At 41.7% G+C, this 23,575-nt stretch overlaps 1 protein-coding gene and 27 non-coding genes across 28 annotated transcripts in view; all 28 read right to left on the bottom strand.

Annotated features, from left to right (window-relative positions):
* The window catches only part of LOC128482812 (uncharacterized), a 379,467-nt gene that overhangs the window by 114,781 nt on the left and 241,111 nt on the right, over window positions 1-23,575 (bottom strand). The gene's annotated exons all lie outside the window — the stretch shown is intronic.
* Window positions 44-115, bottom strand: TRNAG-UCC (transfer RNA glycine (anticodon UCC)). Its single transcript has one exon. It is a non-coding gene; the product is annotated as a tRNA-Gly (tRNA).
* On the bottom strand, window positions 1,951-2,022 carry TRNAE-UUC (transfer RNA glutamic acid (anticodon UUC)). Its single transcript has one exon. It is a non-coding gene; the product is annotated as a tRNA-Glu (tRNA).
* TRNAY-GUA (transfer RNA tyrosine (anticodon GUA)) lies at window positions 2,326-2,411 on the bottom strand. The gene is given in 2 exon segments: window positions 2,326-2,361; window positions 2,375-2,411. It is a non-coding gene; the product is annotated as a tRNA-Tyr (tRNA).
* On the bottom strand, window positions 2,578-2,649 carry TRNAG-UCC (transfer RNA glycine (anticodon UCC)). The gene has a single exon. It is a non-coding gene; the product is annotated as a tRNA-Gly (tRNA).
* TRNAE-UUC (transfer RNA glutamic acid (anticodon UUC)) lies at window positions 4,486-4,557 on the bottom strand. The gene has a single exon. It is a non-coding gene; the product is annotated as a tRNA-Glu (tRNA).
* On the bottom strand, window positions 4,861-4,944 carry TRNAY-GUA (transfer RNA tyrosine (anticodon GUA)). The gene is given in 2 exon segments: window positions 4,861-4,901; window positions 4,908-4,944. It is a non-coding gene; the product is annotated as a tRNA-Tyr (tRNA).
* On the bottom strand, window positions 5,110-5,181 carry TRNAG-UCC (transfer RNA glycine (anticodon UCC)). Its single transcript has one exon. It is a non-coding gene; the product is annotated as a tRNA-Gly (tRNA).
* Window positions 7,018-7,089, bottom strand: TRNAE-UUC (transfer RNA glutamic acid (anticodon UUC)). Its single transcript has one exon. It is a non-coding gene; the product is annotated as a tRNA-Glu (tRNA).
* Window positions 7,393-7,478, bottom strand: TRNAY-GUA (transfer RNA tyrosine (anticodon GUA)). Its single transcript is given in 2 exon segments — window positions 7,393-7,428; window positions 7,442-7,478. It is a non-coding gene; the product is annotated as a tRNA-Tyr (tRNA).
* Window positions 7,644-7,715, bottom strand: TRNAG-UCC (transfer RNA glycine (anticodon UCC)). The gene has a single exon. It is a non-coding gene; the product is annotated as a tRNA-Gly (tRNA).
* On the bottom strand, window positions 9,551-9,622 carry TRNAE-UUC (transfer RNA glutamic acid (anticodon UUC)). Its single transcript has one exon. It is a non-coding gene; the product is annotated as a tRNA-Glu (tRNA).
* TRNAY-GUA (transfer RNA tyrosine (anticodon GUA)) lies at window positions 9,926-10,009 on the bottom strand. The gene is given in 2 exon segments: window positions 9,926-9,966; window positions 9,973-10,009. It is a non-coding gene; the product is annotated as a tRNA-Tyr (tRNA).
* On the bottom strand, window positions 10,175-10,246 carry TRNAG-UCC (transfer RNA glycine (anticodon UCC)). The gene has a single exon. It is a non-coding gene; the product is annotated as a tRNA-Gly (tRNA).
* Window positions 12,082-12,153, bottom strand: TRNAE-UUC (transfer RNA glutamic acid (anticodon UUC)). The gene has a single exon. It is a non-coding gene; the product is annotated as a tRNA-Glu (tRNA).
* TRNAY-GUA (transfer RNA tyrosine (anticodon GUA)) lies at window positions 12,457-12,542 on the bottom strand. Its single transcript is given in 2 exon segments — window positions 12,457-12,492; window positions 12,506-12,542. It is a non-coding gene; the product is annotated as a tRNA-Tyr (tRNA).
* Window positions 12,708-12,779, bottom strand: TRNAG-UCC (transfer RNA glycine (anticodon UCC)). Its single transcript has one exon. It is a non-coding gene; the product is annotated as a tRNA-Gly (tRNA).
* On the bottom strand, window positions 14,989-15,074 carry TRNAY-GUA (transfer RNA tyrosine (anticodon GUA)). The gene is given in 2 exon segments: window positions 14,989-15,024; window positions 15,038-15,074. It is a non-coding gene; the product is annotated as a tRNA-Tyr (tRNA).
* Window positions 15,240-15,311, bottom strand: TRNAG-UCC (transfer RNA glycine (anticodon UCC)). The gene has a single exon. It is a non-coding gene; the product is annotated as a tRNA-Gly (tRNA).
* TRNAE-UUC (transfer RNA glutamic acid (anticodon UUC)) lies at window positions 17,149-17,220 on the bottom strand. Its single transcript has one exon. It is a non-coding gene; the product is annotated as a tRNA-Glu (tRNA).
* Window positions 17,524-17,609, bottom strand: TRNAY-GUA (transfer RNA tyrosine (anticodon GUA)). The gene is given in 2 exon segments: window positions 17,524-17,559; window positions 17,573-17,609. It is a non-coding gene; the product is annotated as a tRNA-Tyr (tRNA).
* TRNAG-UCC (transfer RNA glycine (anticodon UCC)) lies at window positions 17,774-17,845 on the bottom strand. The gene has a single exon. It is a non-coding gene; the product is annotated as a tRNA-Gly (tRNA).
* TRNAE-UUC (transfer RNA glutamic acid (anticodon UUC)) lies at window positions 19,682-19,753 on the bottom strand. Its single transcript has one exon. It is a non-coding gene; the product is annotated as a tRNA-Glu (tRNA).
* Window positions 20,057-20,142, bottom strand: TRNAY-GUA (transfer RNA tyrosine (anticodon GUA)). The gene is given in 2 exon segments: window positions 20,057-20,092; window positions 20,106-20,142. It is a non-coding gene; the product is annotated as a tRNA-Tyr (tRNA).
* Window positions 20,307-20,378, bottom strand: TRNAG-UCC (transfer RNA glycine (anticodon UCC)). The gene has a single exon. It is a non-coding gene; the product is annotated as a tRNA-Gly (tRNA).
* Window positions 22,215-22,286, bottom strand: TRNAE-UUC (transfer RNA glutamic acid (anticodon UUC)). The gene has a single exon. It is a non-coding gene; the product is annotated as a tRNA-Glu (tRNA).
* On the bottom strand, window positions 22,590-22,675 carry TRNAY-GUA (transfer RNA tyrosine (anticodon GUA)). Its single transcript is given in 2 exon segments — window positions 22,590-22,625; window positions 22,639-22,675. It is a non-coding gene; the product is annotated as a tRNA-Tyr (tRNA).
* TRNAG-UCC (transfer RNA glycine (anticodon UCC)) lies at window positions 22,840-22,911 on the bottom strand. The gene has a single exon. It is a non-coding gene; the product is annotated as a tRNA-Gly (tRNA).

Raw genomic sequence — 23,575 nt, 5'->3', positions numbered from 1 at the left:
ACTTACTGAATAGACTCGGATGTGTAAAAAAAAAAATAAACGCTGCGTTGGCCGGGAATCGAACCCAGGTCAACTGCTTGGAAGGCAGCTATGCTCACCACTATACCACCAACGCTGGACAGAGAGATAGGCTTTAAACCAGAGATGGGAAGGTCTGCGGAAAAAAAAAACGAAAAAAAACCCCCAAAAAAACATGAGAAAAAAAACCATTTTCCTCCCGTTTTTTTCCAAAGCCATTTTTTGTTTGTGGGAAATGATGTCATATCCCGGCGCTCAGACTCAGCAGCACTCAGAGGATGCTCACTCTCTATGGAGGTTGCGTAACGTTTTCTTTAATTTCATAAAAATGAACCCTGCTGATGATGTCCTGGGAAAGGCTGGGTTTTGAGACCCTTGAGTTTTAAGATAATGTGAGTTAGATCCAGTCTGATATACAACGAAGGTAAAAGAAGTGTGGAACCAGTTTTCACAGAGCCCGATAGATCTGCTACATGGGTGGTTTTAGGAGTTCTGCATATGTAGATGTTATTGTGTCATTTTGCAGCCTTTAGCAGAATTTATTTTTATGTGGAATATGGAATGTTTCATCAGAACATTTAGAAATCTGGCCGAATTTCAGGAAATGTTAAAAATTGTCATCTTCTGCCTTGGTCAGATCCTGTGCTCTGGCCTGGCTTCTTTCTACACTTAAGCTTCTTTAGCGTAGCGGTTAGAGCGTTTGCCTCACGTGAGAAAGGTCCCCGGTTCGAAACTGGGTAGAAACGCTTCTTTTCATTATTCCCATTTAACATACAGAACCGATGACTTCATCACCAAAGAGGGCAATCTGCTCCTCAGTTTTGTACCAGAAGGTGGTGCTGTTGCCCTAGGTCTTGGCCTAGTCAAGAAAATGGTGGTCAATCTACTGATGTCTTTCTTTCAGGTAAATGACTGGTGCTTCACATACTTTTTGCTTTGTTGCTTTAGTGTATTCCTTTGTTTTTCTTGTTTGCAATTTGGATGTTGAGATGATTTTTCCATGATATGTTTGAACCTGATGCAGAACTCACTCTAACTATAAAATGAAATACCTGGTCAGTATATTGTGGTGCTATCAAATCTATACATATAATGTAATGTTGTTATAATTACAGCTGTTTTGTGATTCGTACGGATAGTTACCTGTAAGTTGTCGGTGGCCAGACTGGGGATAACTAAGCAGCACTGGCAGTTTCAGGAATTCCACCCTGCCTCCAGCAATCATCAGATATAGAAGATATAATACTTGATCCCTTTATGCCCATCTCATGGTGATGGGGCTGCCCTGAGAACAAGAGCAGTATGATCAGGTTTTATCATAAGTTTGTCCTGTGTTATTCACTTTTCCCGCAGTGACAGTTTCTTTTACATAAATAGAATTTTCTGAAGGGATAAATTATACATATTACATATAAAACATATACACTTTATGAAAGGATGTGGACACCCCTCCTAATTATTGAGTTTAGGTATTTCAGCCACATCCATTGCTAACAGGTGTATAAAATCAAGCACATAGTCGACCATCTCCCTAGACAGACATTGGCATTATGTCTCCCTTTTCCTCTTCATCTATCTTTGTTCTCTTTATCTCCCAACCCTTTCTCTTTACCTCTCCCTGTTTGTCCACTTTTTCTTTACCGCTACCTTTTGTCACTTCCTCTCCCATTTTCTTTAATCTATCCTCCTTTTCTTTAATCTCTCCATTTTCATTATCTTTCCTCCTGTTGCATTTTATATAATCTCTCTTATCTATTTCTCCCCTTTCTGATGTTCCTTGACCAGCCCAAAGAGGTAAGGAATCTGGCCCAGTATTTTGAGGTGGATATTCAGGTAAGGTGAGCGCTTTAGATGTTGGGGAATATGATTAATGCTATTTGATTTGACCAACTAGCAAATGGATAGCAACATGGGGTTCCAATAAAAACTAGCTTCCCATACCGGGAATCGAACCCGGGCCGCCTGGGTGAAAACCAGGAATCCTAACCGCTAGACCATATGGGATACATGTCTACACCCCTGCGCACACCACATGGGATTGTGTATGTGACGGAGCATCCACAGATCCTATAGGAGGTGAACCTTTTTATTTTAAAATACAGTTGTAATGCCTGTCAGTCCGCGGCTGCAGTTGATGAGTTCCTGTTCCAATGATCTTTGTGAGATGCGTCAGAGTTATAGTTTCTTTGGATCTTCCCAGATAAAGTGGTCCTTTTGCTGACCACGGAATTCGCACCTAAAGTCCACTCTTCACTCTGTAGGATCAACCTACCATTTTTTTTCCCGTCTCACAAAAATAAAGAGCATTCCTTCGAGCCGGAATCGAACCAGCGACCTAAGGATGTCTGATTGTTTTCTACAGTCCTCCGCTCTACCAGCTGAGCTATCGAAGGTCATGATTTGGTGCGCTGTCCATGCTGACTGTACCTGGAGCAGCCCCTCCCTCACCAACATGGTATGCATTGTGTTACAAGCTACAGCAAGTTGAAGGGTTAACATTGCAAACGGCTTGAAACTTACTGAATAGACTCGGATGTGTAAAAAAAAAAAAATAAACGCTGCGTTGGCCGGGAATCGAACCCGGGTCAACTGCTTGGAAGGCAGCTATGCTCACCACTATACCACCAACGCTGGACAGAGAGATAGGCTTTAAACCAGAGATGGGAAGGTCTGCGGAAAAAAAAAAACGAAAAAAAACCCCCCAAAAAACATGAGAAAAAAAACCATTTTCCTCCCGTTTTTTTCCAAAGCCATTTTTTGTTTGTGGGAAATGATGTCATATCCCGGCGCTCAGACTCAGCAGCACTCAGAGGATGCTCACTCTCTATGGAGGTTGCGTAACGTTTTCTTTAATTTCATAAAAATGAACCCTGCTGATGATGTCCTGGGAAAGGCTGGGTTTTGAGACCCTTGAGTTTTAAGATAATGTGAGTTAGATCCAGTCTGATATACAACGAAGGTAAAAGAAGTGTGGAACCAGTTTTCACAGAGCCCGATAGATCTGCTACATGGGTGGTTTTAGGAGTTCTGCATATGTAGATGTTATTGTGTCATTTTGCAGCCTTTAGCAGAATTTATTTTTATGTGGAATATGGAATGTTTCATCAGAACATTTAGAAATCTGGCCGAATTTCAGGAAATGTTAAAAATTGTCATCTTCTGCCTTGGTCAGATCCTGTGCTCTGGCCTGGCTTCTTTCTACACTTAAGCTTCTTTAGCGTAGCGGTTAGAGCGTTTGCCTCACGTGAGAAAGGTCCCCGGTTCGAAACTGGGTAGAAACGCTTCTTTTCATTATTCCCATTTAACATACAGAACCGATGACTTCATCACCAAAGAGGGCAATCTGCTCCTCAGTTTTGTACCAGAAGGTGGTGCTGTTGCCCTAGGTCTTGGCCTAGTCAAGAAAATGGTGGTCAATCTACTGATGTCTTTCTTTCAGGTAAATGACTGGTGCTTCACATACTTTTTGCTTTGTTGCTTTAGTGTATTCCTTTGTTTTTCTTGTTTGCAATTTGGATGTTGAGATGATTTTTCCATGATATGTTTGAACCTGATGCAGAACTCACTCTAACTATAAAATGAAATACCTGGTCAGTATATTGTGGTGCTATCAAATCTATACATATAATGTAATGTTGTTATAATTACAGCTGTTTTGTGATTCGTACGGATAGTTACCTGTAAGTTGTCGGTGGCCAGACTGGGGATAACTAAGCAGCACTGGCAGTTTCAGGAATTCCACCCTGCCTCCAGCAATCATCAGATATAGAAGATATAATACTTGATCCCTTTATGCCCATCTCATGGTGATGGGGCTGCCCTGAGAACAAGAGCAGTATGATCAGGTTTTATCATAAGTTTGTCCTGTGTTATTCACTTTTCCCGCAGTGACAGTTTCTTTCACATAAATAGAATTTTCTGAAGGGATAAATTATACATATTACATATAAAACATATACACTTTATGAAAGGATGTGGACACCCCTCCTAATTATTGAGTTTAGGTATTTCAGCCACATCCATTGCTAACAGGTGTATAAAATCAAGCACATAGTCGACCATCTCCCTAGACAGACATTGGCATTATGTCTCCCTTTTCCTCTTCATCTATCTTTGTTCTCTTTATCTCCCAACCCTTTCTCTTTACCTCTCCCTGTTTGTCCACTTTTTCTTTACCGCTACCTTTTGTCACTTCCTCTCCCATTTTCTTTAATCTATCCTCCTTTTCTTTAATCTCTCCATTTTCATTATCTTTCCTCCTGTTGCATTTTATATAATCTCTCTTATCTATTTCTCCCCTTTCTGATGTTCCTTGACCAGCCCAAAGAGGTAAGGAATCTGGCCCAGTATTTTGAGGTGGATATTCAGGTAAGGTGAGCGCTTTAGATGTTGGGGAATATGATTAATGCTATTTGATTTGACCAACTAGCAAATGGATAGCAACATGGGGTTCCAATAAAAACTAGCTTCCCATACCGGGAGTCGAACCCGGGCCGCCTGGGTGAAAACCAGGAATCCTAACCGCTAGACCATATGGGATACATGTCTACACCCCTGCGCACACCACATGGGATTGTGTATGTGACGGAGCATCCACAGATCCTATAGGAGGTGAACCTTTTTATTTTAAAATACAGTTGTAATGCCTGTCAGTCCGCGGCTGCAGTTGATGAGTTCCTGTTCCAATGATCTTTGTGAGATGCGTCAGAGTTATAGTTTCTTTGGATCTTCCCAGATAAAGTGGTCCTTTTGCTGACCACGGAATTCGCACCTAAAGTCCACTCTTCACTCTGTAGGATCAACCTACCATTTTTTTTCCCGTCTCACAAAAATAAAGAGCATTCCTTCGAGCCGGAATCGAACCAGCGACCTAAGTGTCTGATTGTTTTCTACAGTCCTCCGCTCTACCAGCTGAGCTATCGAAGGTCATGATTTGGTGCGCTGTCCATGCTGACTGTACCTGGAGCAGCCCCTCCCTCACCAACATGGTATGCATTGTGTTACAAGCTACAGCAAGTTGAAGGGTTAACATTGCAAACGGCTTGAAACTTACTGAATAGACTCGGATGTGTAAAAAAAAAAAATAATCGCTGCGTTGGCCGGGAATCGAGCCCGGGTCAACTGCTTGGAAGGCAGCTATGCTCACCACTATACCACCAACGCTGGACAAAGAGATAGGCTTTAAACCAGAGATGGGAAGGTCTGCGGAAAAAAAAAAACGAAAAAAAACCCCCAAAAAAACATGAGAAAAAAAACCATTTTCCTCCCGTTTTTTTCCAAAGCCATTTTTTGTTTGTGGGAAATGATGTCATATCCCGGCGCTCAGACTCAGCAGCACTCAGAGGATGCTCACTCTCTATGGAGGTTGCGTAACGTTTTCTTTAATTTCATAAAAATGAACCCTGCTGATGATGTCCTGGGAAAGGCTGGGTTTTGAGACCCTTGAGTTTTAAGATAATGTGAGTTAGATCCAGTCTGATATACAACGAAGGTAAAAGAAGTGTGGAACCAGTTTTCACAGAGCCCGATAGATCTGCTACATGGGTGGTTTTAGGAGTTCTGCATATGTAGATGTTATTGTGTCATTTTGCAGCCTTTAGCAGAATTTATTTTTATGTGGAATATGGAATGTTTCATCAGAACATTTAGAAATCTGGCCGAATTTCAGGAAATGTTAAAAATTGTCATCTTCTGCCTTGGTCAGATCCTGTGCTCTGGCCTGGCTTCTTTCTACACTTAAGCTTCTTTAGCGTAGCGGTTAGAGCGTTTGCCTCTCGTGAGAAAGGTCCCCGGTTCGAAACTGGGTAGAAACGCTTCTTTTCATTATTCCCATTTAACATACAGAACCGATGACTTCATCACCAAAGAGGGCAATCTGCTCCTCAGTTTTGTACCAGAAGGTGGTGCTGTTGCCCTAGGTCTTGGCCTAGTCAAGAAAATGGTGGTCAATCTACTGATGTCTTTCTTTCAGGTAAATGACTGGTGCTTCACATACTTTTTGCTTTGTTGCTTTAGTGTATTCCTTTGTTTTTCTTGTTTGCAATTTGGATGTTGAGATGATTTTTCCATGATATGTTTGAACCTGATGCAGAACTCACTCTAACTATAAAATGAAATACCTGGTCAGTATATTGTGGTGCTATCAAATCTATACATATAATGTAATGTTGTTATAATTACAGCTGTTTTGTGATTCGTACGGATAGTTACCTGTAAGTTGTCGGTGGCCAGACTGGGGATAAGTAAGCAGCACTGGCAGTTTCAGGAATTCCACCCTGCCTCCAGCAATCATCAGATATAGAAGATATAATACTTGATCCCTTTATGCCCATCTCATGGTGATGGGGCTGCCCTGAGAACAAGAGCAGTATGATCAGGTTTTATCATAAGTTTGTCCTGTGTTATTCACTTTTCCCGCAGTGACAGTTTCTTTTACATAAATAGAATTTTCTGAAGGGATAAATTATACATATTACATATAAAACATATACACTTTATGAAAGGATGTGGACACCCCTCCTAATTATTGAGTTTAGGTATTTCAGCCACATCCATTGCTAACAGGTGTATAAAATCAAGCACATAGTCGACCATCTCCCTAGACAGACATTGGCATTATGTCTCCCTTTTCCTCTTCATCTATCTTTGTTCTCTTTATCTCCCAACCCTTTCTCTTTACCTCTCCCTGTTTGTCCACTTTTTCTTTACCGCTACCTTTTGTCACTTCCTCTCCCATTTTCTTTAATCTATCCTCCTTTTCTTTAATCTCTCCATTTTCATTATCTTTCCTCCTGTTGCATTTTATATAATCTCTCTTATCTATTTCTCCCCTTTCTGATGTTCCTTGACCAGCCCAAAGAGGTAAGGAATCTGGCCCAGTATTTTGAGGTGGATATTCAGGTAAGGTGAGCGCTTTAGATGTTGGGGAATATGATTAATGCTATTTGATTTGACCAACTAGCAAATGGATAGCAACATGGGGTTCCAATAAAAACTAGCTTCCCATACCGGGAGTCGAACCCGGGCCGCCTGGGTGAAAACCAGGAATCCTAACCGCTAGACCATATGGGATACATGTCTACACCCCTGCGCACACCACATGGGATTGTGTATGTGACGGAGCATCCACAGATCCTATAGGAGGTGAACCTTTTTATTTTAAAATACAGTTGTAATGCCTGTCAGTCCGCGGCTGCAGTTGATGAGTTCCTGTTCCAATGATCTTTGTGAGATGCGTCAGAGTTATAGTTTCTTTGGATCTTCCCAGATAAAGTGGTCCTTTTGCTGACCACGGAATTCGCACCTAAAGTCCACTCTTCACTCTGTAGGATCAACCTACCATTTTTTTTCCCGTCTCACAAAAATAAAGAGCATTCCTTCGAGCCGGAATCGAACCAGCGACCTAAGGATGTCTGATTGTTTTCTACAGTCCTCCGCTCTACCAGCTGAGCTATCGAAGGTCATGATTTGGTGCGCTGTCCATGCTGACTGTACCTGGAGCAGCCCCTCCCTCACCAACATGGTATGCATTGTGTTACAAGCTACAGCAAGTTGAAGGGTTAACATTGCAAACGGCTTGAAACTTACTGAATAGACTCGGATGTGTAAAAAAAAAAAATAAACGCTGCGTTGGCCGGGAATCGAACCCGGGTCAACTGCTTGGAAGGCAGCTATGCTCACCACTATACCACCAACGCTGGACAGAGAGATAGGCTTTAAACCAGAGATGGGAAGGTCTGCGGAAAAAAAAAACGAAAAAAAACCCCCCAAAAAACATGAGAAAAAAAACCATTTTCCTCCCGTTTTTTTCCAAAGCCATTTTTTGTTTGTGGGAAATGATGTCATATCCCGGCGCTCAGACTCAGCAGCACTCAGAGGATGCTCACTCTCTATGGAGGTTGCGTAACGTTTTCTTTAATTTCATAAAAATGAACCCTGCTGATGATGTCCTGGGAAAGGCTGGGTTTTGAGACCCTTGAGTTTTAAGATAATGTGAGTTAGATCCAGTCTGATATACAACGAAGGTAAAAGAAGTGTGGAACCAGTTTTCACAGAGCCCGATAGATCTGCTACATGGGTGGTTTTAGGAGTTCTGCATATGTAGATGTTATTGTGTCATTTTGCAGCCTTTAGCAGAATTTATTTTTATGTGGAATATGGAATGTTTCATCAGAACATTTAGAAATCTGGCCGAATTTCAGGAAATGTTAAAAATTGTCATCTTCTGCCTTGGTCAGATCCTATGCTCTGGCCTGGCTTCTTTCTACACTTAAGCTTCTTTAGCGTAGCGGTTAGAGCGTTTGCCTCATGTGAGAAAGGTCCCCGGTTCGAAACTGGGTAGAAACGCTTCTTTTCATTATTCCCATTTAACATACAGAACCGATGACTTCATCACCAAAGAGGGCAATCTGCTCCTCAGTTTTGTACCAGAAGGTGGTGCTGTTGCCCTAGGTCTTGGCCTAGTCAAGAAAATGGTGGTCAATCTACTGATGTCTTTCTTTCAGGTAAATGACTGGTGCTTCACATACTTTTTGCTTTGTTGCTTTAGTGTATTCCTTTGTTTTTCTTGTTTGCAATTTGGATGTTGAGATGATTTTTCCATGATATGTTTGAACCTGATGCAGAACTCACTCTAACTATAAAATGAAATACCTGGTCAGTATATTGTGGTGCTATCAAATCTATACATATAATGTAATGTTGTTATAATTACAGCTGTTTTGTGATTCGTACGGATAGTTACCTGTAAGTTGTCGGTGGCCAGACTGGGGATAACTAAGCAGCACTGGCAGTTTCAGGAATTCCACCCTGCCTCCAGCAATCATCAGATATAGAAGATATAATACTTGATCCCTTTATGCCCATCTCATGGTGATGGGGCTGCCCTGAGAACAAGAGCAGTATGATCAGGTTTTATCATAAGTTTGTCCTGTGTTATTCACTTTTCCCGCAGTGACAGTTTCTTTCACATAAATAGAATTTTCTGAAGGGATAAATTATACATATTACATATAAAACATATACACTTTATGAAAGGATGTGGACACCCCTCCTAATTATTGAGTTTAGGTATTTCAGCCACATCCATTGCTAACAGGTGTATAAAATCAAGCACATAGTCGACCATCTCCCTAGACAGACATTGGCATTATGTCTCCCTTTTCCTCTTCATCTATCTTTGTTCTCTTTATCTCCCAACCCTTTCTCTTTACCTCTCCCTGTTTGTCCACTTTTTCTTTACCGCTACCTTTTGTCACTTCCTCTCCCATTTTCTTTAATCTATCCTCCTTTTCTTTAATCTCTCCATTTTCATTATCTTTCCTCCTGTTGCATTTTATATAATCTCTCTTATCTATTTCTCCCCTTTCTGATGTTCCTTGACCAGCCCAAAGAGGTAAGGAATCTGGCCCAGTATTTTGAGGTGGATATTCAGGTAAGGTGAGCGCTTTAGATGTTGGGGAATATGATTAATGCTATTTGATTTGACCAACTAGCAAATGGATAGCAACATGGGGTTCCAATAAAAACTAGCTTCCCATACCGGGAGTCGAACCCGGGCCGCCTGGGTGAAAACCAGGAATCCTAACCGCTAGACCATATGGGATACATGTCTACACCCCTGCGCACACCACATGGGATTGTGTATGTGACGGAGCATCCACAGATCCTATAGGAGGTGAACCTTTTTATTTTAAAATACAGTTGTAATGCCTGTCAGTCCGCGGCTGCAGTTGATGAGTTCTTGTTCCAATGATCTTTGTGAGATGCGTCAGAGTTATAGTTTCTTTGGATCTTCCCAGATAAAGTGGTCCTTTTGCTGACCACGGAATTCGCACCTAAAGTCCACTCTTCACTCTGTAGGATCAACCTACCATTTTTTTTCCCGTCTCACAAAAATAAAGAGCATTCCTTCGAGCCGGAATCGAACCAGCGACCTAAGTGTCTGATTGTTTTCTACAGTCCTCCGCTCTACCAGCTGAGCTATCGAAGGTCATGATTTGGTGCGCTGTCCATGCTGACTGTACCTGGAGCAGCCCCTCCCTCACCAACATGGTATGCATTGTGTTACAAGCTACAGCAAGTTGAAGGGTTAACATTGCAAACGGCTTGAAACTTACTGAATAGACTCGGATGTGTAAAAAAAAAAAATAATCGCTGCGTTGGCCGGGAATCGAGCCCGGGTCAACTGCTTGGAAGGCAGCTATGCTCACCACTATACCACCAACGCTGGACAAAGAGATAGGCTTTAAACCAGAGATGGGAAGGTCTGCGGAAAAAAAAAACGAAAAAAAACCCCCAAAAAAACATGAGAAAAAAAACCATTTTCCTCCCGTTTTTTTCCAAAGCCATTTTTTGTTTGTGGGAAATGATGTCATATCCCGGCGCTCAGACTCAGCAGCACTCAGAGGATGCTCACTCTCTATGGAGGTTGCGTAACGTTTTCTTTAATTTCATAAAAATGAACCCTGCTGATGATGTCCTGGGAAAGGCTGGGTTTTGAGACCCTTGAGTTTTAAGATAATGTGAGTTAGATCCAGTCTGATATACAACGAAGGTAAAAGAAGTGTGGAACCAGTTTTCACAGAGCCCGATAGATCTGCTACATGGGTGGTTTTAGGAGTTCTGCATATGTAGATGTTATTGTGTCATTTTGCAGCCTTTAGCAGAATTTATTTTTATGTGGAATATGGAATGTTTCATCAGAACATTTAGAAATCTGGCCGAATTTCAGGAAATGTTAAAAATTGTCATCTTCTGCCTTGGTCAGATCCTGTGCTCTGGCCTGGCTTCTTTCTACACTTAAGCTTCTTTAGCGTAGCGGTTAGAGCGTTTGCCTCTCGTGAGAAAGGTCCCCGGTTCGAAACTGGGTAGAAACGCTTCTTTTCATTATTCCCATTTAACATACAGAACCGATGACTTCATCACCAAAGAGGGCAATCTGCTCCTCAGTTTTGTACCAGAAGGTGGTGCTGTTGCCCTAGGTCTTGGCCTAGTCAAGAAAATGGTGGTCAATCTACTGATGTCTTTCTTTCAGGTAAATGACTGGTGCTTCACATACTTTTTGCTTTGTTGCTTTAGTGTATTCCTTTGTTTTTCTTGTTTGCAATTTGGATGTTGAGATGATTTTTCCATGATATGTTTGAACCTGATGCAGAACTCACTCTAACTATAAAATGAAATACCTGGTCAGTATATTGTGGTGCTATCAAATCTATACATATAATGTAATGTTGTTATAATTACAGCTGTTTTGTGATTCGTACGGATAGTTACCTGTAAGTTGTCGGTGGCCAGACTGGGGATAAGTAAGCAGCACTGGCAGTTTCAGGAATTCCACCCTGCCTCCAGCAATCATCAGATATAGAAGATATAATACTTGATCCCTTTATGCCCATCTCATGGTGATGGGGCTGCCCTGAGAACAAGAGCAGTATGATCAGGTTTTATCATAAGTTTGTCCTGTGTTATTCACTTTTCCCGCAGTGACAGTTTCTTTTACATAAATAGAATTTTCTGAAGGGATAAATTATACATATTACATATAAAACATATACACTTTATGAAAGGATGTGGACACCCCTCCTAATTATTGAGTTTAGGTATTTCAGCCACATCCATTGCTAACAGGTGTATAAAATCAAGCACATAGTCGACCATCTCCCTAGACAGACATTGGCATTATGTCTCCCTTTTCCTCTTCATCTATCTTTGTTCTCTTTATCTCCCAACCCTTTCTCTTTACCTCTCCCTGTTTGTCCACTTTTTCTTTACCGCTACCTTTTGTCACTTCCTCTCCCATTTTCTTTAATCTATCCTCCTTTTCTTTAATCTCTCCATTTTCATTATCTTTCCTCCTGTTGCATTTTATATAATCTCTCTTATCTATTTCTCCCCTTTCTGATGTTCCTTGACCAGCCCAAAGAGGTAAGGAATCTGGCCCAGTATTTTGAGGTGGATATTCAGGTAAGGTGAGCGCTTTAGATGTTGGGGAATATGATTAATGCTATTTGATTTGACCAACTAGCAAATGGATAGCAACATGGGGTTCCAATAAAAACTAGCTTCCCATACCGGGAGTCGAACCCGGGCCGCCTGGGTGAAAACCAGGAATCCTAACCGCTAGACCATATGGGATACATGTCTACACCCCTGCGCACACCACATGGGATTGTGTATGTGACGGAGCATCCACAGATCCTATAGGAGGTGAACCTTTTTATTTTAAAATACAGTTGTAATGCCTGTCAGTCCGCGGCTGCAGTTGATGAGTTCCTGTTCCAATGATCTTTGTGAGATGCGTCAGAGTTATAGTTTCTTTGGATCTTCCCAGATAAAGTGGTCCTTTTGCTGACCACGGAATTCGCACCTAAAGTCCACTCTTCACTCTGTAGGATCAACCTACCATTTTTTTTCCCGTCTCACAAAAATAAAGAGCATTCCTTCGAGCCGGAATCGAACCAGCGACCTAAGGATGTCTGATTGTTTTCTACAGTCCTCCGCTCTACCAGCTGAGCTATCGAAGGTCATGATTTGGTGCGCTGTCCATGCTGACTGTACCTGGAGCAGCCCCTCCCTCACCAACATGGTATGCATTGTGTTACAAGCTACAGCAAGTTGAAGGGTTAACATTGCAAACGGCTTGAAACTTACTGAATAGACTCGGATGTGTAAAAAAAAAAAATAAACGCTGCGTTGGCCGGGAATCGAACCCGGGTCAACTGCTTGGAAGGCAGCTATGCTCACCACTATACCACCAACGCTGGACAGAGAGATAGGCTTTAAACCAGAGATGGGAAGGTCTGCGGAAAAAAAAAACGAAAAAAAACCCCCCAAAAAACATGAGAAAAAAAACCATTTTCCTCCCGTTTTTTTCCAAAGCCATTTTTTGTTTGTGGGAAATGATGTCATATCCCGGCGCTCAGACTCAGCAGCACTCAGAGGATGCTCACTCTCTATGGAGGTTGCGTAACGTTTTCTTTAATTTCATAAAAATGAACCCTGCTGATGATGTCCTGGGAAAGGCTGGGTTTTGAGACCCTTGAGTTTTAAGATAATGTGAGTTAGATCCAGTCTGATATACAACGAAGGTAAAAGAAGTGTGGAACCAGTTTTCACAGAGCCCGATAGATCTGCTACATGGGTGGTTTTAGGAGTTCTGCATATGTAGATGTTATTGTGTCATTTTGCAGCCTTTAGCAGAATTTATTTTTATGTGGAATATGGAATGTTTCATCAGAACATTTAGAAATCTGGCCGAATTTCAGGAAATGTTAAAAATTGTCATCTTCTGCCTTGGTCAGATCCTATGCTCTGGCCTGGCTTCTTTCTACACTTAAGCTTCTTTAGCGTAGCGGTTAGAGCGTTTGCCTCATGTGAGAAAGGTCCCCGGTTCGAAACTGGGTAGAAACGCTTCTTTTCATTATTCCCATTTAACATACAGAACCGATGACTTCATCACCAAAGAGGGCAATCTGCTCCTCAGTTTTGTACCAGAAGGTGGTGCTGTTGCCCTAGGTCTTGGCCTAGTCAAGAAAATGGTGGTCAATCTACTGATGTCTTTCTTTCAGGTAAATGACTGGTGCTTCACATACTTTTTGCTTTGTTGCTTTAGTGTATTCCTTTGTTTTTCTTGTTTGCAATTTGGATGTTGAGATGATTTTTCCATGATATGTTTGAACCTGATGCAGAACTCACTCTAACTATAAAATGAAATACCTGGTCAGTATATTGTGGTGCTATCAAATCTATACATATAATGTAATGTTGTTATAATTACAGCTGTTTTGTGATTCGTACGGATAGTTACCTGTAAGTTGTCGGTGGCCAGACTGGGGATAACTAAGCAGCACTGGCAGTTTCAGGAATTCCACCCTGCCTCCAGCAATCATCAGATATAGAAGATATAATACTTGATCCCTTTATGCCCATCTCATGGTGATGGGGCTGCCCTGAGAACAAGAGCAGTATGATCAGGTTTTATCATAAGTTTGTCCTGTGTTATTCACTTTTCCCGCAGTGACAGTTTCTTTTACATAAATAGAATTTTCTGAAGGGATAAATTATACATATTACATATAAAACATATACACTTTATGAAAGGATGTGGACACCCCTCCTAATTATTGAGTTTAGGTATTTCAGCCACATCCATTGCTAACAGGTGTATAAAATCAAGCACATAGTCGACCATCTCCCTAGACAGACATTGGCATTATGTCTCCCTTTTCCTCTTCATCTATCTTTGTTCTCTTTATCTCTCAACCCTTTCTCTTTACCTCTCCCTGTTTGTCCACTTTTTCTTTACCGCTACCTTTTGTCACTTCCTCTCCCATTTTCTTTAATCTATCCTCCTTTTCTTTAATCTCTCCATTTTCATTATCTTTCCTCCTGTTGCATTTTATATAATCTCTCTTATCTATTTCTCCCCTTTCTGATGTTCCTTGACCAGCCCAAAGAGGTAAGGAATCTGGCCCAGTATTTTGAGGTGGATATTCAGGTAAGGTGAGCGCTTTAGATGTTGGGGAATATGATTAATGCTATTTGATTTGACCAACTAGCAAATGGATAGCAACATGGGGTTCCAATAAAAACTAGCTTCCCATACCGGGAGTCGAACCCGGGCCGCCTGGGTGAAACCAGGAATCCTAACCGCTAGACCATATGGGATACATGTCTACACCCCTGCGCACACCACATGGGATTGTGTATGTGACGGAGCATCCACAGATCCTATAGGAGGTGAACCTTTTTATTTTAAAATACAGTTGTAATGCCTGTCAGTCCGCGGCTGCAGTTGATGAGTTCCTGTTCCAATGATCTTTGTGAGATGCGTCAGAGTTATAGTTTCTTTGGATCTTCCCAGATAAAGTGGTCCTTTTGCTGACCACGGAATTCGCACCTAAAGTCCACTCTTCACTCTGTAGGATCAACCTACCATTTTTTTTCCCGTCTCACAAAAATAAAGAGCATTCCTTCGAGCTGGAATCGAACCAGCGACCTAAGGATGTCTGATTGTTTTCTACAGTCCTCCGCTCTACCAGCTGAGCTATCGAAGGTCATGATTTGGTGCGCTGTCCATGCTGACTGTACCTGGAGCAGCCCCTCCCTCACCAACATGGTATGCATTGTGTTACAAGCTACAGCAAGTTGAAGGGTTAACATTGCAAACGGCTTGAAACTTACTGAATAGACTCGGATGTGTAAAAAAAAAAAATAAACGCTGCGTTGGCCGGGAATCGAACCCGGGTCAACTGCTTGGAAGGCAGCTATGCTCACCACTATACCACCAACGCTGGACCAAGAGCAATAGGCTTTAAACCAGAGATGGGAAGGTCTGCGGAAAAAAAAACCGAAAAAAAACCCCCCAATAAACATGAGAAAAAAAACCATTTTCCTCCCGTTTTTTTCCAAAGCCATTTTTTGTTTGTGGGAAATGATGTCATATCCCGGCGCTCAGACTCAGCAGCACTCAGAGGATGCTCACTCTCTATGGAGGTTGCGTAACGTTTTCTTTAATTTCATAAAAATGAACCCTGCTGATGATGTCCTGGGAAAGGCTGGGTTTTGAGACCCTTGAGTTTTAAGATAATGTGAGTTAGATCCAGTCTGATATACAACGAAGGTAAAAGAAGTGTGGAACCAGTTTTCACAGAGCCCGATAGATCTGCTACATGGGTGGTTTTAGGAGTTCTGCATATGTAGATGTTATTGTGTCATTTTGCAGCCTTTAGCAGAATTTATTTTTATGTGGAATATGGAATGTTTCATCAGAACATTTAGAAATCTGGCCGAATTTCAGGAAATGTTAAAAATTGTCATCTTCTGCCTTGGTCAGATCCTGTGCTCTGGCCTGGCTTCTTTCTACACTTAAGCTTCTTTAGCGTAGCGGTTAGAGCGTTTGCCTCACGTGAGAAAGGTCCCCGGTTCGAAACTGGGTAGAAACGCTTCTTTTCATTATTCCCATTTAACATACAGAACCGATGACTTCATCACCAAAGAGGGCAATCTGCTCCTCAGTTTTGTACCAGAAGGTGGTGCTGTTGCCCTAGGTCTTGGCCTAGTCAAGAAAATGGTGGTCAATCTACTGATGTCTTTCTTTCAGGTAAATGACTGGTGCTTCACATACTTTTTGCTTTGTTGCTTTGGTGTATTCCTTTGTTTTTCTTGTTTGCAATTTGGATGTTGAGATGATTTTTCCATGATATGTTTGAACCTGATGCAGAACTCACTCTAACTATAAAATGAAATACCTGGTCAGTATATTGTGGTGCTATCAAATCTATACATATAATGTAATGTTGTTATAATTACAGCTGTTTTGTGATTCGTACGGATAGTTACCTGTAAGTTGTCGGTGGCCAGACTGGGGATAACTAAGCAGCACTGGCAGTTTCAGGAATTCCACCCTGCCTCCAGCAATCATCAGATATAGAAGATATAATACTTGATCCCTTTATGCCCATCTCATGGTGATGGGGCTGCCCTGAGAACAAGAGCAGTATGATCAGGTTTTATCATAAGTTTGTCCTGTGTTATTCACTTTTCCCGCAGTGACAGTTTCTTTTACATAAATAGAATTTTCTGAAGGGATAAATTATACATATTACATATAAAACATATACACTTTATGAAAGGATGTGGACACCCCTCCTAATTATTGAGTTTAGGTATTTCAGCCACATCCATTGCTAACAGGTGTATAAAATCAAGCACATAGTCGACCATCTCCCTAGACAGACATTGGCATTATGTCTCCCTTTTCCTCTTCATCTATCTTTGTTCTCTTTATCTCCCAACCCTTTCTCTTTACCTCTCCCTGTTTGTCCACTTTTTCTTTACCGCTACCTTTTGTCACTTCCTCTCCCATTTTCTTTAATCTATCCTCCTTTTCTTTAATCTCTCCATTTTCATTATCTTTCCTCCTGTTGCATTTTATATAATCTCTCTTATCTATTTCTCCCCTTTCTGATGTTCCTTGACCAGCCCAAAGAGGTAAGGAATCTGGCCCAGTATTTTGAGGTGGATATTCAGGTAAGGTGAGCGCTTTAGATGTTGGGGAATATGATTAATGCTATTTGATTTGACCAACTAGCAAATGGATAGCAACATGGGGTTCCAATAAAAACTAGCTTCCCATACCGGGAGTCGAACCCAGGCCGCCTGGGTGAAAACCAGGAATCCTAACCGCTAGACCATATGGGATACATGTCTACACCCCTGCGCACACCACATGGGATTGTGTATGTGACGGAGCATCCACAGATCCTATAGGAGGTGAACCTTTTTATTTTAAAATACAGTTGTAATGCCTGTCAGTCCGCGGCTGCAGTTGATGAGTTCCTGTTCCAATGATCTTTGTGAGATGCGTCAGAGTTATAGTTTCTTTGGATCTTCCCAGATAAAGTGGTCCTTTTGCTGACCACGGAATTCGCACCTAAAGTCCACTCTTCACTCTGTAGGATCAACCTACCATTTTTTTTCCCGTCTCACAAAAATAAAGAGCATTCCTTCGAGCCGGAATCGAACCAGCGACCTAAGGATGTCTGATTGTTTTCTACAGTCCTCCGCCCTACCAGCTGAGCTATCGAAGGTCATGATTTGGTGCGCTGTCCATGCTGACTGTACCTGGAGCAGCCCCTCCCTCACCAACATGGTATGCATTGTGTTACAAGCTACAGCAAGTTGAAGGGTTAACATTGCAAACGGCTTGAAACTTACTGAATAGACTCGGATGTGTAAAAAAAAAAATAAACGCTGCGTTGGCCGGGAATCGAACCCGGGTCAACTGCTTGGAAGGCAGCTATGCTCACCACTATACCACCAACGCTGGACAGAGAGATAGGCTTTAAACCAGAGATGGGAAGGTCTGCGGAAAAAAAAAAACGAAAAAAAACCCCCCAAAAAACATGAGAAAAAAAAACATTTTCCTCCCGTTTTTTTCCAAAGCCATTTTTTGTTTGTGGGAAATGATGTCATATCCCGGCGCTCAGACTCAGCAGCACTCAGAGGATGCTCACTCTCTATGGAGGTTGCGTAACGTTTTCTTTAATTTCATAAAAATGAACCCTGCTGATGATGTCCTGGGAAAGGCTGGGTTTTGAGACCCTTGAGTTTTAAGATAATGTGAGTTAGATCCAGTCTGATATACAACGAAGGTAAAAGAAGTGTGGAACCAGTTTTCACAGAGCCCGATAGATCTGCTACATGGGTGGTTTTAGGAGTTCTGCATATGTAGATGTTATTGTGTCATTTTGCAGCCTTTAGCAGAATTTATTTTTATGTGGAATATGGAATGTTTCATCAGAACATTTAGAAATCTGGCCGAATTTCAGGAAATGTTAAAAATTGTCATCTTCTGCCTTGGTCCGATCCTGTGCTCTGGCCTGGCTTCTCTCTACACTTAAGCTTCTTTAGCGTAGCGGTTAGAGCGTTTGCCTCGCGTGAGAAAGGTCCCCGGTTCGAAACTGGGTAGAAACGCTTCTTTTCATTATTCCCATTTAACATACAGAACCGATGACTTCATCACCAAAGAGGGCAATCTGCTCCTCAGTTTTGTACCAGAAGGTGGTGCTGTTGCCCTAGGTCTTGGCCTAGTCAAGAAAATGGTGGTCAATCTACTGATGTCTTTCTTTCAGGTAAATGACTGGTGCTTCACATACTTTTTGCTTTGTTGCTTTGGTGTATTCCTTTGTTTTTCTTGTTTGCAATTTGGATGTTGAGATGATTTTTCCATGATATGTTTGAACCTGATGCAGAACTCACTCTAACTATAAAATGAAATACCTGGTCAGTATATTGTGGTGCTATCAAATCTATACATATAATGTAATGTTGTTATAATTACAGCTGTTTTGTGATTCGTACGGATAGTTACCTGTAAGTTGTCGGTGGCCAGACTGGGGATAACTAAGCAGCACTGGCAGTTTCAGGAATTCCACCCTGCCTCCAGCAATCATCAGATATAGAAGATATAATACTTGATCCCTTTATGCCCATCTCATGGTGATGGGGCTGCCCTGAGAACAAGAGCAGTATGATCAGGTTTTATCATAAGTTTGTCCTGTGTTATTCACTTTTCCCGCAGTGACAGTTTCTTTTACATAAATAGAATTTTCTGAAGGGATAAATTATACATATTACATATAAAACATATACACTTTATGAAAGGATGTGGACACCCCTCCTAATTATTGAGTTTAGGTATTTCAGCCACATCCATTGCTAACAGGTGTATAAAATCAAGCACATAGTCGACCATCTCCCTAGACAGACATTGGCATTATGTCTCCCTTTTCCTCTTCATCTATCTTTGTTCTCTTTATCTCCCAACCCTTTCTCTTTACCTCTCCCTGTTTGTCCACTTTTTCTTTACCGCTACCTTTTGTCACTTCCTCTCCCATTTTCTTTAATCTATCCTCCTTTTCTTTAATCTCTCCATTTTCATTATCTTTCCTCCTGTTGCATTTTATATAATCTCTCTTATCTATTTCTCCCCTTTCTGATGTTCCTTGACCAGCCCAAAGAGGTAAGGAATCTGGCCCAGTATTTTGAGGTGGATATTCAGGTAAGGTGAGCGCTTTAGATGTTGGGGAATATGATTAATGCTATTTGATTTGACCAACTAGCAAATGGATAGCAACATGGGGTTCCAATAAAAACTAGCTTCCCATACCGGGAGTCGAACCCGGGCCGCCTGGGTGAAAACCAGGAATCCTAACCGCTAGACCATATGGGATACATGTCTACACCCCTGCGCACACCACATGGGATTGTGTATGTGACGGAGCATCCACAGATCCTATAGGAGGTGAACCTTTTTATTTTAAAATACAGTTGTAATGCCTGTCAGTCCGCGGCTGCAGTTGATGAGTTCCTGTTCCAATGATCTTTGTGAGATGCGTCAGAGTTATAGTTTCTTTGGATCTTCCCAGATAAAGTGGTCCTTTTGCTGACCACGGAATTCGCACCTAAAGTCCACTCTTCACTCTGTAGGATCAACCTACCATTTTTTTTCCCGTCTCACAAAAATAAAGAGCATTCCTTCGAGCCGGAATCGAACCAGCGACCTAAGGATGTCTGATTGTTTTCTACAGTCCTCCGCCCTACCAGCTGAGCTATCGAAGGTCGTGATTTGGTGCGCTGTCCATGCTGACTGTACCTGGAGCAGCCCCTCCCTCACCAACATGGTATGCATTGTGTTACAAGCTACAGCAAGTTGAAGGGTTAACATTGCAAACGGCTTGAAACTTACTGAATAGACTCGGATGTGTAAAAAAATAAATAAACGCTGCGTTGGCCGGGAATCGAACCCGGGTCAACTGCTTGGAAGGCAGCTATGCTCACCACTATACCACCAACGCTGGACAGAGAGATAGGCTTTAAACCAGAGATGGGAAGGTCTGCGGAAAAAAAAAAACGAAAAAAAACCCCCCAAAAAACATGAGAAAAAAAACCATTTTCCTCCCGTTTTTTTCCAAAGCCATTTTTTGTTTGTGGGAAATGATGTCATATCCCGGCGCTCAGACTCAGCAGCACTCAGAGGATGCTCACTCTCTATGGAGGTTGCGTAACGTTTTCTTTAATTTCATAAAAATGAACCCTGCTGATGATGTCCTGGGAAAGGCTGGGTTTTGAGACCCTTGAGTTTTAAGATAATGTGAGTTAGATCCAGTCTGATATACAACGAAGGTAAAAGAAGTGTGGAACCAGTTTTCACAGAGCCCGATAGATCTGCTACATGGGTGGTTTTAGGAGTTCTGCATATGTAGATGTTATTGTGTCATTTTGCAGCCTTTAGCAGAATTTATTTTTATGTGGAATATGGAATGTTTCATCAGAACATTTAGAAATCTGGCCGAATTTCAGGAAATGTTAAAAATTGTCATCTTCTGCCTTGGTCAGATCCTGTGCTCTGGCCTGGCTTCTTTCTACACTTAAGCTTCTTTAGCGTAGCGGTTAGAGCGTTTGCCTCACGTGAGAAAGGTCCCCGGTTCGAAACTGGGTAGAAACGCTTCTTTTCATTATTCCCATTTAACATACAGAACCGATGACTTCATCACCAAAGAGGGCAATCTGCTCCTCAGTTTTGTACCAGAAGGTGGTGCTGTTGCCCTAGGTCTTGGCCTAGTCAAGAAAATGGTGGTCAATCTACTGATGTCTTTCTTTCAGGTAAATGACTGGTGCTTCACATACTTTTTGCTTTGTTGCTTTAGTGTATTCCTTTGTTTTTCTTGTTTGCAATTTGGATGTTGAGATGATTTTTCCATGATATGTTTGAACCTGATGCAGAACTCACTCTAACTATAAAATGAAATACCTGGTCAGTATATTGTGGTGCTATCAAATCTATACATATAATGTAATGTTGTTATAATTACAGCTGTTTTGTGATTCGTACGGATAGTTACCTGTAAGTTGTCGGTGGCCAGACTGGGGATAACTAAGCAGCACTGGCAGTTTCAGGAATTCCACCCTGCCTCCAGCAATCATCAGATATAGAAGATATAATACTTGATCCCTTTATGCCCATCTCATGGTGATGGGGCTGCCCTGAGAACAAGAGCAGTATGATCAGGTTTTATCATAAGTTTGTCCTGTGTTATTCACTTTTCCCGCAGTGACAGTTTCTTTTACATAAATAGAATTTTCTGAAGGGATAAATTATACATATTACATATAAAACATATACACTTTATGAAAGGATGTGGACACCCCTCCTAATTATTGAGTTTAGGTATTTCAGCCACATCCATTGCTAACAGGTGTATAAAATCAAGCACATAGTCGACCATCTCCCTAGACAGACATTGGCATTATGTCTCCCTTTTCCTCTTCATCTATCTTTGTTCTCTTTATCTCCCAACCCTTTCTCTTTACCTCTCCCTGTTTGTCCACTTTTTCTTTACCGCTACCTTTTGTCACTTCCTCTCCCATTTTCTTTAATCTATCCTCCTTTTCTTTAATCTCTCCATTTTCATTATCTTTCCTCCTGTTGCATTTTATATAATCTCTCTTATCTATTTCTCCCCTTTCTGATGTTCCTTGACCAGCCCAAAGAGGTAAGGAATCTGGCCCAGTATTTTGAGGTGGATATTCAGGTAAGGTGAGCGCTTTAGATGTTGGGGAATATGATTAATGCTATTTGATTTGACCAACTAGCAAATGGATAGCAACATGGGGTTCCAATAAAAACTAGCTTCCCATACCGGGAGTCGAACCCAGGCCGCCTGGGTGAAAACCAGGAATCCTAACCGCTAGACCATATGGGATACATGTCTACACCCCTGCGCACACCACATGGGATTGTGTATGTGACGGAGCATCCACAGATCCTATAGGAGGTGAACCTTTTTATTTTAAAATACAGTTGTAATGCCTGTCAGTCCGCGGCTGCAGTTGATGAGTTCCTGTTCCAATGATCTTTGTGAGATGCGTCAGAGTTATAGTTTCTTTGGATCTTCCCAGATAAAGTGGTCCTTTTGCTGACCACGGAATTCGCACCTAAAGTCCACTCTTCACTCTGTAGGATCAACCTACCATTTTTTTTCCCGTCTCACAAAAATAAAGAGCATTCCTTCGAGCCGGAATCGAACCAGCGACCTAAGGATGTCTGATTGTTTTCTACAGTCCTCCGCCCTACCAGCTGAGCTATCGAAGGTCATGATTTGGTGCGCTGTCCATGCTGACTGTACCTGGAGCAGCCCCTCCCTCACCAACATGGTATGCATTGTGTTACAAGCTACAGCAAGTTGAAGGGTTAACATTGCAAACGGCTTGAAACTTACTGAATAGACTCGGATGTGTAAAAAAAAAAATAAACGCTGCGTTGGCCGGGAATCGAACCCGGGTCAACTGCTTGGAAGGCAGCTATGCTCACCACTATACCACCAACGCTGGACAGAGAGATAGGCTTTAAACCAGAGATGGGAAGGTCTGCGGAAAAAAAAAAACGAAAAAAACCCCCCCAAAAAACATGAGAAAAAAAAACATTTTCCTCCCGTTTTTTTCCAAAGCCATTTTTTGTTTGTGGGAAATGATGTCATATCCCGGCGCTCAGACTCAGCAGCACTCAGAGGATGCTCACTCTCTATGGAGGTTGCGTAACGTTTTCTTTAATTTCATAAAAATGAACCCTGCTGATGATGTCCTGGGAAAGGCTGGGTTTTGAGACCCTTGAGTTTTAAGATAATGTGAGTTAGATCCAGTCTGATATACAACGAAGGTAAAAGAAGTGTGGAACCAGTTTTCACAGAGCCCGATAGATCTGCTACATGGGTGGTTTTAGGAGTTCTGCATATGTAGATGTTATTGTGTCATTTTGCAGCCTTTAGCAGAATTTATTTTTATGTGGAATATGGAATGTTTCATCAGAACATTTAGAAATCTGGCCGAATTTCAGGAAATGTTAAAAATTGTCATCTTCTGCCTTGGTCCGATCCTGTGCTCTGGCCTGGCTTCTCTCTACACTTAAGCTTCTTTAGCGTAGCGGTTAGAGCGTTTGCCTCGCGTGAGAAAGGTCCCCGGTTCGAAACTGGGTAGAAACGCTTCTTTTCATTAT

The sequence above is a fragment of the Spea bombifrons genome, chromosome 3, assembly GCF_027358695.1.
Source record: "Spea bombifrons isolate aSpeBom1 chromosome 3, aSpeBom1.2.pri, whole genome shotgun sequence".
In the NCBI taxonomy this organism is placed as follows: domain Eukaryota; kingdom Metazoa; phylum Chordata; class Amphibia; order Anura; family Pelobatidae; genus Spea; species Spea bombifrons.
Note: the sequence above shows the minus strand (reverse complement) of the source record. Positions and strands in the feature narration are given on the sequence as shown.